Source organism: Mastigoproctus giganteus, chromosome 4 (assembly GCF_048544385.1).
Source record: "Mastigoproctus giganteus isolate SK-2022 chromosome 4, ASM4854438v1, whole genome shotgun sequence".
NCBI lineage: Eukaryota > Metazoa > Arthropoda > Arachnida > Uropygi > Thelyphonidae > Mastigoproctus > Mastigoproctus giganteus.
This window is the reverse complement of record NC_143578.1, coordinates 117,588,596-117,606,589: the sequence shown is the minus strand read 5'-3', so window position 1 is coordinate 117,606,589 and position 17,994 is coordinate 117,588,596. Positions and strand designations below refer to the sequence as shown.

Here is a 17,994-nt window from a genome sequence, read left to right as displayed (position 1 = left end):
CATCTTGCTGAATCAATGCCACATTGGATAGCTGCTGTAGAGGGTAAAATGAGGACCTATGAAGTATTAGGTAGGTGGTCATAATTCAGTGATCACTCAGTGTATATCAGTTCACAAAAACCACATTACTGACAATAATCACAGTTTAATGATATCAAAATTACAGATTAAAATTTGCAAAAAATCATACAAATCATAATCAAATGTTTGTATTATAGTATAATAATCTTAATAGACTTCAATAATCTTAATAATAATACTTAAATAATCTTAAGTATTATAATAATAAGAAGAAAATGGGATTTTTTTTTTTTTTTGGGATATTTTTTCCTGTTTCCCCCTTTCAAAATATCATGCCAGTGCCCATGGTCATGCCTAATGTACTTGTCAAAGAAATTCGTGAAAGTACAGCCAATAACAAATACCTGTATAATTACAGTTTTAGTTATGCTAATGATATTTATGACAAATGTTATGCAGCTGCCAAAGATACCTTACTCTAAATTTTCATATTCTAAAAGTATTATTTCAAGTGTTTTATCTTAAGCATTTCAATGCTATACCTATAATTATTGCTCAAACGCCCTATACAAATACCAAAATTCGACATGAAAAATTACCAGTTAAATGCAGTATAATAAAGTAAAATTAATTAAGCCGTTTTATTTGCCGATCGTATTTTAAAACTGTTTCTGTAACAGAAAACATGATCTTCAAATTGAAAGAGGTATTTGTCATTAAAATTTATTTTTTTATATTATTTCTATACAAAATTAATCTAATATGGTAAATTTTTACTTACTAAAAAACTAATAAACATATAGAATTATATTAATATATTTTTACAATATAGTAGATAGTGTCGGGATTTTGGGCCAGACTCAGCATCCCCAAAGAGGTCACTGGGGACGAGCTCCATCAGGCGAATTATGGGGAGGCAAGGAGACAGAGACCTGCCTGGGGATGGGGTTTTAAAGGGAACTGGGTTTGAGCACCCGGTTCAGATCGCCAATTGGCATGTTGGCAGCAGAGCTGCATTATGTCTTTGTCAGTGATTGTTGTAAGGTGAATGTAAGTGTTGAATTTGCTAGGAAGGTCAAACTGCCCATCCTGCTCCAGGATGGGATAAGTTACTAGCAGTGGGGAACCCACCAGGCAAAGGGGGTAGGAGTAATCTTCCCACTCACCTGGTGCGGGGTTGGGAGAGAGACATTTACTTCATTCATAATCTGCATTCTATTTTTATACTTTTTTTCTTGTATTTTATAATACATATATTTTTTTTGTTAGGTTATACATTTATGTGTATATATATATAAACTGTATAATATCGGCGTAAATATAAATTTTAACTACATATGTAGTGTAAAGGTATCGTTTTGATTGTAGGTGCAGTCACAATAAGATAGTTGGTATTGCACTATTTCAAATAAATAATGCTTCTCTAGTAGAGAAGACTTCTGTTATTTATTTTCAGTGGAAACCACCACCCAGACGATTGTTTCGAAGCTAGTGGACATCAGTGGGTGGGTGGGTGGGTGGCCAGGTACCCTGGTAATGCAACATGCCATCACAGTTGCGAAGTTATTTCTACAATGAGAGATGCCAGATGGTGTAGGTAATAATAATGTATTAGAAGATGAAATGCACAAACCTAATTTCTTATAGGTTTAGGTTATTATTTAGGTAATTATTCAGGTAAAGTGGGAGAGCTGTGGCCAGTAATCGTAGCACAGGTGTGCTTACTGTGCAACATGCTAAGGTAATAATGAGAAGTATTGTTCTTTGTATTGATTCTAATTTATTCCTATTTCTTACTTTGGCTGAGTGGGTGAACCATGCACCGGCTCCTTAGGTGATAACAGGTAGGGACATTGCATGGTATATGATTTCCAGTCTTTCTTTTGAGCCCCCAGTCTGCTCGACTGATCCTGGCAATCACATCTGCATAATTTCTCACTTTCTTTGCCAAGTAGATCAAATGGGGATAAAAAGTTAATTTTGAATCAGACTACTCCAAGATATTTTAGTTCCGTTACCATTTTTATAGTAGTTGTGTTACTTTTAATTTATGTACTTCTTATGTCCAAATTGCCTTTTAGAAGTATTTGTTTGGTTTTGTCAGGCAATATTTTGAGCCTATGCATTTGTGCCCACTCCTGCAGCTGCAAGAGGGCGGCATTTGATCTTTGCTCTACAACCACTTGCATGACCTTTTACTAGGAAAAGCATGTTATATGCAAGGGCCAGGCTTTTCTTTGGTTTTATTGTATTTTATTTTATTATGTTCCAAACAAGGCCCAGATCCAAGGCCAGAAATTCATCCAGAACAATGTTCCAGAAGAGAGGGCCAAGGATTGAACCCTGTGGGCAGTCTTTATTCACAGAGTGTCAATTCCTGGAACCTTGTGCATACTGAGACACTTGTGTCTGTAAGGTAGCTGTTTATTATCTTATAGGGATTTTGTAGAGCATTTTCCTGGTGGAGTCTCCTAAGGACACTAGGCCACCAGAGTGAGTCAAATGCCCCAGCAAAGTCAATAGAGATTGCCAGCATATATTTCTCCTCTGAGTTTTTAACTTCTGTCAGTAGGTGGTGCATGGCATCCTCCGTAGAGTTGCCCTGCTTAAAATCATACTGATTGTTGTAATGTAAACCTGCTTCTGTATTGAGCTAATCTGCTGTATATTAGTCTTTCATATATTTTCCCTAGTACAGGGAGTAGGGAATTGGTCTGTGTGATTTGGAATCAGAGGGGGTTTCTCAGGGTTTTTGAGAATTAATCTTAACAGCTTTTTTCCATATTTTTGGTAATATACTTTTTTCATAGTTTTATATAGTGATATTAATTTGTATGGTGCTATTTACACTAATTTTTTGATAATCTCAACCTTCAAGAGGTCAAAACTTAGGCATTTATTGTTTTTGGTTTTAGATAGTACAATTTATAAGTCTTGAATAGTAAACAGAGGTTCAATATTGACATTGTCATATTCAGTGTTTTCTTTTATAATATCTAGCTGGGTGGGGGATTGATCCCCAGTTTCAGTCTGAATAATATTGTCTAGGTTGTTATTTACAGAACCTCCCCAGGGTTGGGGTTCCATCTGGTTTTGACAGTTTCTAAGACATCTCCTCTTGGCAGCTTGTTGGTCACTATTCTGTAGACAACTCCCCAAGGGTAGTTGTTTCCAGTAGTCCTCACCAAGTGCCTCCAGCATTCCTTTTTCTTGTCTCTTATGAGGGATGAAAGGATGTCCTTTTTGTCTCACGTGCAGAAATTAAGAGAAAGTGAGGATGATTTATTTAAAAATTAGGAAAGTCACAAGGGTAGAATGGGGAGTGAAAGGCAAGTCCTTAGACCTCTATAAATGTATATTTCTACTGATTGTGACATATGCAGGTGAGGCTTGGGGACATAGAATGCTAATAGACACATTAAAAGAAGTCTTATTTTAGCACAGAGATTTGCCCTTCTGGCAGTGACACGGTCTTGCAGAATCATTTCAAATGATGCTCTTCAGGTTATTGCAGGAAAGGAACCAGTGGATCTGATTATACGTAAAAGGATAATGAAATATGCTATTAAGAGAATAGAACTTATAGGAATAAAATCTTGTAGAGATAGGGAAGAGAGTATGGAATACACGATTTGAAAGTAGAAAAGAAAAGATTACAGCAAGATATGGACTATATATGGCAGGAAAGATGGAGCAGTTCTGTTAAGGGGTGTGTTACCTTTGCCTTTCTGTGAAAGAGATTTCATCTTGGTCTGGTCTAGGAATGTAGTAGTAGTGGCATGTGATGCAAGAAAGCAAGTGTATGAGCTTATGCAGCATCAGCCAAAAAAAAAAAAAAAAAAATCACACCATTGCCTCCAAATGCCTGTCCAGTTCCTCCTTAAATTTATTCAACCTATCAACTTCCACAACGACAGATGGAAGTTTGTTCCACAAATTAACCACCCGCTGGCTAAAGGCAAATTTCCGCACATCTATTCTACATCTGTCTTTTCTTAATTTGAATTTATGCCCCCTTAGGTTTGTAATCGGAACAAGTGGAAGGATCCCATCAGAATTCAGCGTTCTCAACCCATTCAAGGCATTATATACCTCAATCAGATCACCGTGCAGGTGCCTAGTCTCCAGCCACTGCAATTTGCAGAACTGAAGCCTCGCTTGGTAAGAGGATCCCTTCATTCCCCTCACCAATCTTGTTGCCCTTCTCTGTACATGCTCAAGTAAATCTACATCCTTCCTCAAATGAGGCCTCCAGACCTGTACGCAGTACTCAAGGCATGGCCTGACTATTGCCTTATACAGAGGGATAATCACCTCCTTTTCCCTGCTAGCAAAATTCCTATATATCATTGACAAAACCCCATGACCTGCCCTGGCAGTCTGTCTGCATTGCTCAGAAAACTTCATATCTGACTGCACAATTACTCCCAGGTCTTTTTCATTTTCTACCACCTTAAGTGTAGTACTACACAGTTGGTACGTTTCTCTGGGGTTACTTCTACCCATATGCAGTACTTTGCATTTGTGAAGGTTAAACTTCAGTTGCCACTTCTTAGCCCATCTGCCCAAATTATCTAGATCCTGTTGCAGTAGCACACTGCCATTACTGTCATTAACAACCCTGCCAACCTTTGTATCATCTGCAAACTTCGACATTAAGCCTGATATACCTTCATCAATATCATTGATAAATATACAAAATAACAGTGGACCTAACACCGAACCCTGTGGGACTCCACTAATAACATTAGTTCATGAAGAGCAGCACCCATTGATTACCACCCTCTGTCTTCTCCAACTTACCCTTAATACCATTCTGCTCCAATTTGTACAATAGTCTTCCATGCGCAACAGTGTCAAAAGCTTTCCTGAAATCCAAATATATGATATCAAAATTATTTTTTTGCATCCAGTTCCTTTGTAACCACATCGTAATATCCTATCAAATTTGTCAGACAAGACTTTCCCTTAACAAACCCATGCTGTGTCTGAATTATTGCTGCAATCTTGTCTAGATGATCCTGCAATGCATCTTTAACCAGTGACTCCATTATTTTACCCGGAACAGAAGTTAAACTAACTGGTCTGTAATTACTCGTGTCACCCTTCGATCCCCCTTTGTGAATTGGGGATACATTTGCACATCTCCAGTCCGTGGGAACCTCCTGAGTCCAAGGATGCTCTCATAATTATGGCTAAGGGTTTGCTTGTTGCTTTGCTGCCTCCTTTAATATAACCGGATAGATCCCATCCATCCCAGATGCTTTTCTTATGTTTAACTTCAACAATTTCTCCTCCACTTTGCTTTCAGTTATTCCAAAATCATTAAGTATCCTGCTACAATTTGATAACCTTCTGCCATTTTCAAACCTTAATAATTCCTCGTGTGAATGTAGATGCAAAATACTCATTCAGTTTGTTTGCTATCTGAGCAGGATCATCAACAGTCGAACCATCGATGTCAAGTGGACCAATCAGATTCATCCCCTTCCTTTTAGAGTTTATATAAGAAAAGAAATCCTTGCTGTTTTTCTTAGCATCTTTTGCCAAGGATTTCTCGTAATCTGCCTTCGCCTGCCTAACCTCCTTTGTCACCTGATTACAGACTAGCTTATATCTGCCATAGGCTTCTGAGTCGCTTGATAATTTATATGCATCCCATGCATTTTTCTTCTGTGTTACGAGTCTCATTAGTTCATTAGATAACCATTTAGGCCTAAACCTTGAACAATATTTCTTAATAGGTATGAAACTTTAGTAGCTTCCACGGTTAATTCCTTGAATGCTTCCCACTTAGAATTTACTGTTGGTAAGATCGTCAGTTGATCCCACTGTACAGAATTTAAAAACTGTCGGAGAGCACTGTACTCACCTTTACGGAAGCAAAAACCCTTTCCTTTACCACTGATGGTAATTTAATCTTTAAGTAAATCCCACATTAGTACACTGTGATCACTGCAACCTAGTGGTTCCTTTATCTGCAAATTCTTAATATACGAATGATCACTGCTGATAACCAGATCAAGAGTATTACTTTCTCTGGTTGCCTCTCGAACATGCTGCTGCAGAAAACAATCATCCAATAAATCCACAAAAGTCTGACTAGTGTGTGAGTGACCAACCCACAAGTTCCAGTCAATATCTGGGAAGTTAAAATCCCCCATTATAAGACATTCCAGTTTACTAGCCCACTCTATTTCTCTGTACAATTGTTCATTGTACTCATTCCAGTCATTAGGCCTATAACACACTCCTCTTATTTTTGCTTTCGCAGTGCTTATGTCACACCAAACTGACTCAACAGTGCACTGTTCATCTATATCAACTGGATGCACTTCTTTTCATTTTATGTTTTTCTTAATTAACAGCATAACACCACCTCCCTTTCTATCCTGTCTATCTTTTCTGTACACATTGTACTCCCCAAATTCCAGTTCAGCATTCCTTATATCTGTGTGACACCACGTCTCTGCTATCCCAACAATATCCGCCTTTGATGTCTTGACCAGCACTTCAAATTCATCAAATTTATTTACTATACTTCTAGCATTGGTATACATGCAAGCATACATGCTCATACTCCTATTCTTAGTTACCCTAACACATCCCATATACCACCTATTTCAGGATGACTGCCATCCGTCCCTGAAACCCCCAACACCCCACGCTCCAGGTCGCTACTTATTCTAATAGAAGTTGTGCAAGAATCACCTTCACCTCTGCCTACGGCTACTGTTAAACTATTAGTCTTTGTATCCCCCCAAGCTATCAGTTTTCCGACCCACCTAACACTGGCTCGATAGCATCAGCAAATATTTTTGCACCCTTTCTATTTAAATGTATCCCATCTCTATAGAAGCAGTCTCTCTTGTTAACAAGTACAGTCCAGGCTGAAAAAAATTCTACCCCTTGACCCTTGCACATTCTTGCCAGGGCTGAATTGATCGACAAGGCTCTCATCGTATACTCCCTTCTATCGTGTCTGGGCAGAATTGCAGACACTTTCAAATTCAACCCTAATTCTCGGCTTTTGTTCAACAGTGACCTGTACTTGTTAAGTAATTCTGCCGGTCTCCTACTCCTAATATCATTAGTGCCAACGTGTACAACTATATCACCTTTTGTGCCCTTAAAAGATGATAACCGCTCTACAAAGTCATCAACCTTTGCCCCTGGCAGACATACCCTGGTCCTGTTCCACCTATCCTTTTTATAAAGCATGTTTCCCGTTTCCCTGACAATAGAGTCACCAACAACTACTAGTTCCTGTGGGACCAGCGCATTCTGCCTTGGGGGTTGCCGCTGTGTTGCGTGATGACTAAGTGCAAGCTCTGGCGTTGATGTGGGCAGCTGAGAGCCTGATGGGCCCCCTCAATTTAGATCTTTCGAGGGCATCCACCCTGTCCTTCAAACTCTCATATAGGCCCGTAACAACGCTGAGTTGTCGCCTGATTTCCTTACATCGCGCACACACAAAGACATCCCCAATGGCAATGTCATGTTCCGTTCCAGAGAGTTCGGCAAACATTTCACAAGTTGCACATTTTTTTAGGCTGTGATGCGTTGGAGTATCGGCCCCCCCCTCAGTTCTCCCCCGAGTCACAGCACTCCTGCCACTTTGTGCCCGTTGCTTTGCTGCTCTAGTTTGGGGCATGATACTTTAAATTAATAAAATCAATAAATTAAATTAATTAAATGTCAATACTACACTATCTAATAGAAACAGTGAAGCGTATTACTCTAAATTATACGTTAGAGCTACCTAGCTACCTCAATTAAAAATTTGAATTCCCTACCACTATATACAAAAACAATGGCTGCAAGATTCGAACGAAATAACGGTTTTACGTATGTATTACGTATATCTACAAAAACTTTATCTAAATTAAAATAAAAATAACCAGCGTAACTATAAGACTGCGTATTAAGTACAATATAAAATAACAATTATGTAAATAAAAAGGCAAACAGTTATCGTTTTTTTCGGAGCCTGCAACTGACAGCTGTAATTTTTAAAGAGAGTCCAAGTTTAAAGAATATTCCCAACAATGTTAATATCTGGTCATGGGTTAAAGAAAAGACTGGTAGAGCTTGGTGTAGAAGAAAATCCAATGTATATTTGTGGGATAATAGAGGGATGCAGAGCATATTGTACGGCAATCTATAAGATATGATATATCAAGGAATATGTTAATTAGGCAGATTGGCTCCAACTAATACACCTGGAGTGACTTGTTTAATAATAGAGAATGGAATGAAGCTTTTGCTGAATTTGATGGAGAAGTAAGCAGGATTAGACAATTGTAAAAATTTATATATATGTAAATAGTGTTTTTATGGAGTTGAGATTTAGTTGGAATTGGAATTTATTGATTTTATAATTTACAGTTGTATAAAAAGGAAATGTTGAAAAAAGTATAAAACACAAAATACAAAAATATATTGATGAATTTTAATGTTTAGAGTTTTTAATTTGGCTGGAACAAGAATCACAATTTATAGAAGTTTGCCTTTGAAGTTTAAAGTTTAATTGAGCTCTAGATAGTGGAGTCTGCCTCTTTGAAGCAGGGGCTGTAACATATCCTCAATGTTTGATTTATCATACGGAGGATATGACTAAGGATCAAAAGATTAAAATTGATAGGATAGAGGAATAAAGTGCTGATGAGCTTATTGCTCAGGAAGCACAGGTACAAGTAGGTGTTAGGATAGTGATGACAAGGATGATGTCTCTTATGAGGGTTGTATACTGATTCCTGAGAGTTTTGTAGGAGTATCTCAGTGCATCCACCTCATTTTGTGGCCAGGATGTTCTGGCTCTTTGAAAATTTCTTCTTGCCTGGCGTACCCTTCTTCTGGGTATAGTCAGTTCAGGGCACCACCAGGGGACTGCTTGCTTCCTCGGTTTTTATCATGGGATAGACAGGTTTGCTGTTCTTGCTAAAACGTTTGTCATAGTCAGTGCTTGCTCGTCCGGGCTACAGTTGCCTGATCTAGACCACTCATTTTCCTGTTTTTGCAGCTCGGCTGTTGTATGTTCTGCAAAAATGTGCCAGTTTGCCTTTTTAAGGTTATACCTTTTGATATCCAACAAGGAGTGTTGGGTTGTTTGTAATTGCCTGTTTAGTTTGAAGGTGATGGCTCTATGATCTGATGTGGTTCAGGCTGGCTGGACATACCAGTCTGTAATTTTATAGGCTATTGAATTGGTGGCAAGAATGACATCAGCGTCACTCTCCCCCATGGTATTGCTAAAAGTTGGTAAGTTATTAGGTTGATTTATCACTTGAAAAGGTGAGGTGGCTATAAAATCTGATAATATTTGGCCATTGTGTGTGTGTCTGCTCTGTCTTCTGTACAACTATGCCATAAGGCTGACCGGCAGTTGACATCAGCACGCATATGATATTTACAGTAGATAACAAATTTATGACTGTTTGTAATTAGTCTATAGTAAGGTTTGTCTTCACCTGGTTTTTCATAAAGAGATATAATATAGAACTGCCCAACTGCACTGGTGATATGAGCACACACTGCTACTGGGGAGCAAAGGTAATCCACCTTTGACTGTAAGGTCAGTGTTTTTGACCACTATTGCTGTAGAAGGGACACCAGAGTTGTATTTTATTATTTTATAGCCTCTTGGTTGAAATCGTTGAACCCCACCCTTATGTGTGTAGGGTTCTTGTTATTGCTGCTGGCAAAATTTTTGTATGTCATTAACAAATTCCGATGAGCTGTCCTGACAACCAGTCTGCACTGCTCAGAGAACATCATATCTGACCACACAGTTACCCTGGGTATTTTTCCTTGTTCATTACCTGGGATAAGAGGTGCTCTTATGAAGAAAGGCTTAAGTTCTGCAAATTGCAGCTTCTGGAGACTAGGCACTTGCGAGGTGATCTGATTGAGGTGTATAAGGCCTTGAATTGATTGAGCAGGCTCAATGCCAATGGGATTCTTCTATGAGCTCTCCTGGCAGCCTGTCTGCACTTCTCAGAGAACTTCATGCCAGACTGTACAATTACCACTTGGTCTCTTTCATCCTCCACCACTGTGAATGTGGTTTGTTATTCTGCAATTACTGCTGCCCATATGTAGTACCTTGCAACCTCAGTTGCCACTTCTCAGCTCATCTCTTCAGTTTTTCTAGGCATTGTTGCGGTAGCATGCTTTGATACTGCAACAAAACCTAGAAAAATCTGCAAGCTTAGACAATAAGCTTGATATGCTTTTGTCAGTATCATTATGAAACTGTTGAAAAGAGTAAAGGGCCCAGGACTAAACCCTGAAAGACTCCACTAACAACATTCTAAGAAAAGCAATGCTCGGTTGTAATCGCCCACTTCTGTGCCACTCAACCATTCCTAATCCATAGTACTCAACCTGTATAGTTTGGCCATGTTTTGTACTTTTTTTGTCATTTTCGCCTGCGTACGGCCATACACTTACCCGCAATGCCACACTGTTCCAATTTGTAAATGAGTCATTCATGTGGAACAAGTGTGAAACACTTTATGAAATCTGAGTACAGTCATTCCTAAACTTAAAACAGAGTTCTGTTCCAACGACCACATTGTAAGTCGATTTGGTTGTAAGTCAGGCGTAAGCCCGTTTTCTATATACATAATGCATTTATTCTTTCTTTTTTGTTTAATTGTTTGTTTATTTATTTAGCAAACTTTTTATTTTAGGTTTTTTTAGTTTTATATTTTATTTGTTTAGTTTTTACAAATCTCTAAAATCCGTTTCTTTATAGCACAATTTTCAAACCAGCATCGTCTATGAGTGTTGATGTTTTCATTATTTGATCAGATATTTCATGTTATATGCATTAAATAAGTGCTAAAATTCTCCATGATAAAGATTAATACACTTGGAATTTCTATTTTGTCTCAGTCTGTTGCTAGGCTTCAAAGCGGATGAATATTTCTCCTCCCCCACCTTTTTTAGGCATGATTTACATAGATAGATAGGCAAATGCAGATATATAGAATTAACTGTTAGAAAAAATTCATCTAACTCTAAATTGATGATTTTGGGTAATTTCATAGACTATCTCTGTGATGCTTCCTTTAACCACTTCATGGATTATCCCTTGATATCTCGTTTTTAGTTTTAAAAATTATTTGGAACAACATGAAATATCTCGGGACACAATAATACCCGAAGCAAACAATACTACCTCCAAATTTAGGACTGAAACATATTTTCTCTGGCATTTATATGGCTAATTTTTCATTAGGGGTAAATCCCGAGTTTTCTCTGCCATTTATCTGGCTAAGTTTGCATTAGGCAGGTAAATCCCGAGTTTTCTCAAGAGTTTCTTATGCCTGGCAGCAAATGACTGGCTTTTGTTTTACTTATATTGTACAGCAATGTCAGAACAGTAGTGCACGTTCCTGTGCTGCCAATAAGCAAAATATAATTTGCTGTCCTAAATGCAGAATACTGAACTCACAAAAATAATTCACAAAAACAATATTGAAAAATATTTCGCCGCCCTCTTGAACTGCTGCCCGTAAGTGATGCTTACCTCGCCTGTCCACTTGTGACAGCCGTGTGTCAGAATGTAGTTAGTTCGTGATTACTGCTTGTGTGTTTCACTTGATTTTTTTAAATTTATTTATATAATGAGTAATGAAGACTTTTTTCTGTGCCTTTCTTTTAGCTCAAGCGCTAATTTATTAAAAAAAAATCTGTATAATTTGCACACTTTTTGGCGTACACAAGATAACTTGGGATAGCCCAAATGGGTTAATTACTCCCATGTATTTTCTATGAAAAAATTAATAAAAAACACAAAAAACTATACAATAAGTATTCGCATGATGCATACTTTAATCTGTAAAATAAAAAAAGTTGATCCATTACAGCACATTTTCCGGAAAAAAATGTTCCGGGAAGGGGTTAATACTGCTGTGCAGGTAGCTGAGGCAGTCATACCACAGCATCACAACTGTGTAAGATATTTGAAATTTTTTTTTTTTTTGGAAATGACCATTATAAGTCTGGTTTGCCATAAGTCGCATACATTGTAAGTTGAGGAGAGACGGGGGCTCACATCTGATGAGTATGCGCTTGGCACACCCAGGGTCCTGAGCTGGATATCATCATCTCTTTCTTGGTGATCCCTTTCTACTTCTCTCTCTCTCTCTCTCTCTCTCTCTCTCAGGGTAACTCGGGAATTTTTTTTTTTTTTGGTTGGTGCAGCATAAGCCTCGGCTTCCTTGCACCATATAACTAATAATGATAAATGATAATAATAATGTAGTACCACACAATTGGTATGTTATTCTGGGGGTGCCCTACCCATATACAGTACCTTGCATTTGTCATTGTTAAATTTCAATTACCTCTTCTCTGCCCATCTGCCTAATTTTTCTAGATCTTGTTATTGTAGCATACTCTGATTATTGTCATTAACCACCCTGCCAACCTTTGTATTAACTGCAAACTTGCACATTATTCCTGATATCAATTCAAAACTATCATTAATAAATATAAATCCCTTGTGGGAAGCACAGTTGTTATAATCACCATCCTTCCCACACTGCTTGGAAAAGGCCTGAGTTTGAATCCAGTCAATGACATGATTGTTTATTGATCTTTTCCACAACATGGCTGAATTAGTCTGTTTCAGGAGAGGGTATCATGATTTTTTTCTCTCCCAGAAACTAGGAAATCACAGAATAAATGCAGTTTACAGACATATTATATATGGCGCAGTATGGCCTAACACAGGGATTTCCAACTGGGGGGTGCCATGTAATTTTTTTAAAATATATTTATTTCTTTATAAAAAGGTCAAACTCAAATTGCATGCGGGCCGAATGCACGATCTGAAAGCAGCTGAAGGGCCGGAATTTTTTTTTTAACAGAATGAGAGTGAATATATATATATTACGCTGTACTTACCCCTAATGTATGGATACCACCCCTTTATAACCTGGTGTTACACGTGTGTGCGTGTGTGTGTAAGTTTATAATAAGTTTGGAAATTTTACTTTTAAAATTTAATTTGCCTCGAACATGGTTTAATTGAAAATTTATTTTAATAATGTTCAATTGTATTTTCTACAATGTTTTTCTCTATACTTACGTTTTATTTCTCAAACTTATATTTTTCTCCTCTCTCTCTTTCGGTTAAATTTTCTTTTCTGTTTTCTTTAGATGCCCAATCACTTACTAAATATTTATCAAAACATACATAAACAATAATAATAATAATGCAAAGGAAAAAATTCAAATTTATATTTATTTTCTATCTGAAATCTAAAGGTTGGTACCTGCAAGAAATTTCTGTTGATTACACCTTGTAATTCAAACGTATTGACAGCTAAATATTAAAATTTCAGACAGACATTTATTTCAAATAATTCTAATATGTTGAATTAACCATTAAATAACTTACTTTTAACTTAAACTAAAAATAAACAAATTATGAAAACTTTCCAAGTGGAACAAAACTTGAGAATAAATAATGACAACCTATTCTCTTTCTTTTATTTATTAAATTTTTCTTCGACACACAGAAAAAATACATATGTTTGTATGTAAATAATTATGAACTTCTTTATTTCTTACTACAACTTGACACTTGATGGCATTTCGATTCTGATAAAGTTTGTAGCCTTGGAGAAAAATTACTAGAAACTATCTTCATCATGGATTGTAGATGCTCATCAGTCAATCGGGTTCTTTTCTTAGACTTATTAATTTTCAACTGCGAAAAAAACTGTTCACATATAAATGTACTCCCAAACAAAGCGATTATTGTTATTGCAAAAATTCGTAACTGAGGGTATTTATCTTTTGACAAGTACGAATAAAAGTTAATCAAATCTTTGAATAAGATTTATATCCATACTGTAAATTAATTAGCTCCATTTGTAGATTTTCTGGTGTGTTATTCAAGTTCGTTTTTAATGGTAATGAAAATAATGCAAAATTGTACTCCAGATCATTAAAATCTTTAAATCTTTCTTCAAATTCTTGTCGTAATAATGCTATTTTTCTTGCATATTCTTGAGATTTTTCATTTGAAATAATAGGGCAGGATTTTAGATGTAGGAAATGTACGAAATTTTTTGATTTCAGTTGTGTTTCCCATAACTGCAATTTAACTTTAAAAGTTTTAATACAAGCATACATGTCAGTGATAAGTTTATTCTTTCCTTGCAGCTCTTTATTGAGAATATTTAAATGGCCGGTTAAGTCAACAAGAAATGCTAAATCTGTTATCCCTGTATCATTATGTAGCTTGTTGATGATTTTATTTTTTTGTGTCATGAAAATTTTGATTTCATTTATTAAATCAAAAAAACGTTTTAATACATCTCCTCGACTTAACCACCTCACCTCGTTATAATAAATAATTTCTCCATACTCACTTTCAATTCCTTCAAGCAATGCAACAAGTTCTCTGATTCAGAGCTCGTCCACGGATAAAGTTTGCTGTTTTAGTTAATGTTTCCATAACATTATCCATCTGCAAACTTTTGGCCCAAGTGCTTCTTGATGAATAATGCAATGTATAGTGCAAAAATTATTCTGAAATTTTTCTTCTTTCACTATATTTCTTAATTTTACTGCTACTCCATTTTTTTTACCAACCGTAGCAACTGCACCATCACTTGCAAATCCAACCATTTTATCCCAACTTAATTCATATTTATCTATAGCCGAGTTGTCAGGGGCGGGAGTGCAGTAGCACACGCTCTTTGAGTAGACCGGGGTTCAAGCCCCTGACTGCTGAATACAGTCAATCTGCCAACCCGCACTGGACCAGCATGGCAGATTATGGGCCATTTCCCTCAGCATGAATTCTTGAGGAGGCTTCCGTCCTGCAGTGGGTTAATAATGGCTACACTTTACCTTTATTACAGTTTTTATTTCAAAAAAAATATCCTGTGCACCAGTTTTTCCTTTCATAGGAATTATTTCTAATAATTCCTCAATTACTTCAAATTCATCAGTAACACCTTGAACGAAAATGGCAAGTTGTGCTATATCTGTGATGTCAGTACTCTCATCAATTGCTATTGAGAATACTGCAAAATCTATACTTTTTTCTTTTAACTGACATTGTAAATCACTAGCGATTTCGTTAATACATTCCACTACCATGTTGGCTGACAAACTAATGTTTTTAAATAATTGTTGTTTGTCAGGACAAAGAAGTTCAGCAGACTTAATCAAACAATCTTTAAGGAATTCGCCATCATTAAATGGTTTTGATTGTTTTGCAGTGATGTGCGCTAGAGCAAAACTTGTGTGAACTGTTGCTTCAGTAAAAAAATTTTATTGTCATTGTAAGCCAGATTTCAGAAACTGTAACTTTTCTTCCCTCAATTTGCCTTTCAACATTTCAAATTTTTCTTTATGATTCGTTTCGTAATGGCGACGTAAATTGTATTCTTTTGGAACTGATATTCCCTTATTACAAATAAAACATACAATTTTATTGTGCACAACGCCACAAAAGTACATAATTTCCCATTTATCTTGAAAAACACATCCTTCTTCGTCCACTTTTCTTTTACCCTTTGTTAAAGACATGGCTTGCCGTTTAATCTCTTAATTAAAATCACTATTATAATTTTATTTACAACTTTAATTTAACAAGATGAATTTTCGTATGAAAGTAACACTCAAAAGTTATGCACAATTCTAAACAATAGGTATTGATATAATGTAGAATCTACATTATATCAATACCTATCATTTATCTTACATCTACATTGTAGATCTAACAACAAGCACAAATAAACAGGTTTTATAAGCCGTATGTTAGTTTGTCTCCATCTATATAGCAATATGAACTGTGCAGCTGTGCATCCAGCTAACCAACTAGTGACTGACTCAAGGAAAACATATATCAGAAGTACCAACTCAATAGAAAAAATCGGAAACACCAGAATACTGAAGTGCCACCAACTGTTGGCTGGCGAACTAAATTTACTGATTGTACCGACGTGGGAAGTTCCCCCACTTTACCCCAGTCACGAGGCCTGGCATACAAGCAGACAATGACAAAGCCCCAACCTATTCATTCTATCTCTTTTTCCTTCAATAACAGTCGCGCACATAAGCTCAGTCCATATCTCTATGTCTCTAAAACTATAAGCACCGTATTTACAACAAATACATAATTGAAATGTATTCGCGGGCCGTGTAAAATTGCTTCGGGAGCTGGATGCGGCCCGCAGGCCACCACTTTGAGACCACTGGTGTATGGTATCTTTTTAATTTTGTGGTGATCTATAATTGATGTTTATTTAGTACCTCTCTATAAAGAATAAAATTATTATATGTATATATAATTTGCTTTTTTTTCCCCTTTTGTTCTCCATCAGGAAGCTTAGGTGACCCCTGATGGAGAACAAAAGGGGAAAAAAAAGCAAATTATATATATATAATAATTTTATTCTTTATAGCTTAGGTGACCCCTGATGGAGAGCAGCCAGAGTTCTGTTGACAGCCTGGCTCACCTCCCACTGGTGGTGGCGGGCAACATGGAGTCCCAGTGCAACATGGGCCCTGTGATCAAGAAGCCAGCACAAACAACAGAACCCTACAGTAAACAACACTTTTTTTTTGCTTTTACAGATGTTCTGTATTCATCACAAGAGTACTGATGGTGCAGATGTGGGAAACCACAGGTGGTGCCTTACCCACACCCACACTGTGCCACTGTGATCAATATCTAATTGGAAAATGACCTATGTAATTATTTATCTATGCATTTGTAGTGACGTAATTTCCTCACCCACTTGTACCATGTGACCTGCATCCCTCTTATCCCATTACCCCCCACCATGCGGCATTCTAAAGTTGGAATAAATATCACTATGTAATTATTTACCTGCGTTTACATAGGTCACTTAGGAAAAGGCCTTTTGCTTCGAGTAAAAGGCCTCATAATGCATGAGGAATATTGTTGCATCTGAAAGAGCAGGATAAAATATTTACAAACTATACAAATATTTAAAATATTTACAAAATACTAAATAGAAGGAATCAGAATAGAAGGTATACTGTGAAAAATGAATGAAAAATTGAGTTTAGGCAAAGAAGGAAGAATCCATTTCTAACTGAACTATATGTCAAGATTTGTTGAATCTGGGATTTTGTAGCTTTGTGCCTATATGAAAACCACTTTCCAATTTTTACCAAAAAAAAAAGATTCAACTGGTGTGTGATAGCAACAACAAAGAAGAGCCAAGGCTGGATGGTGGAATTCTGGCAAAATATCATGTGGTCTGATGTGTCTTGATTTATGCCTTTTTGCACACAGTGGTAGAGTTAAATAAAATATAAAATCTCACGGCATGATATATAATGAGTTGAAAATACACTAAAATATCGGTTTAAATACACCATAGTGAACGCATAATGAAAAACTACATAAGTTAGTGTAAAGGCATTGATTTAATTGTATCCCATATTGTGATTACCTTCACAACAAGCTACCATGTATTGCACTACCTCGAATAAGTAACACTTCACTAATACAGAAGACTATTGTTATTTATTCTCAGTGGGCACCACCATCCAGACCTTACCATTTCAAGGCTTATTGGCTTATCCTTCGGTGGGTGGGTGGGTGGCCAGGTACCCTGGTGTTGTAATCATGCTAGCTCAGTTGTGAAGTTAGTCTTCTCTTCAAGTAATAAAGATCTTCTAGAACTTAAAGAGCTTAGGAGAAATGAAGAGAATTCTCATCCTGAGGATGTATCATTCCTAAAGAACTAACTTTTGTAAGAAACTTACAAAAGCATTCATGCTTTTAGAAGAAGCTATGTCCATTTTTGAAAATGTGGATCCCAATTTTGTAAGAAGTTCCAAATTAAATGCTGGTATTTTAGATCAGTATGCCTTTTATAGAGGAAATCTACAGAGAAAAGAAGAGCCACAATTCAAACTTCATTGATTCCTCCTTTCATAAAAGACCAGTATCACCTCAAATCT

General features: G+C 36.7%; 1 protein-coding gene across 3 annotated transcripts in view; it reads left to right on the top strand.

The window, feature by feature from the left end:
- LOC150087015 (microtubule-associated serine/threonine-protein kinase 3-like) overlaps positions 1-17,994 on the top strand; it is a 912,052-nt gene that overhangs the window by 23,720 nt on the left and 870,338 nt on the right. Inside the window, exon 1 of one of the 3 annotated variants that reach the window (XM_090372904.1) lies at positions 16,559-16,602. The exons of the other annotated variants lie outside the window; for them this stretch is intronic. The gene's annotated coding sequence lies outside the window, so the exon portion shown is untranslated. Of the gene's footprint in view, positions 1-16,558; positions 16,603-17,994 lie in introns of those variants that run through there. 3 annotated transcript variants of the gene reach the window in all.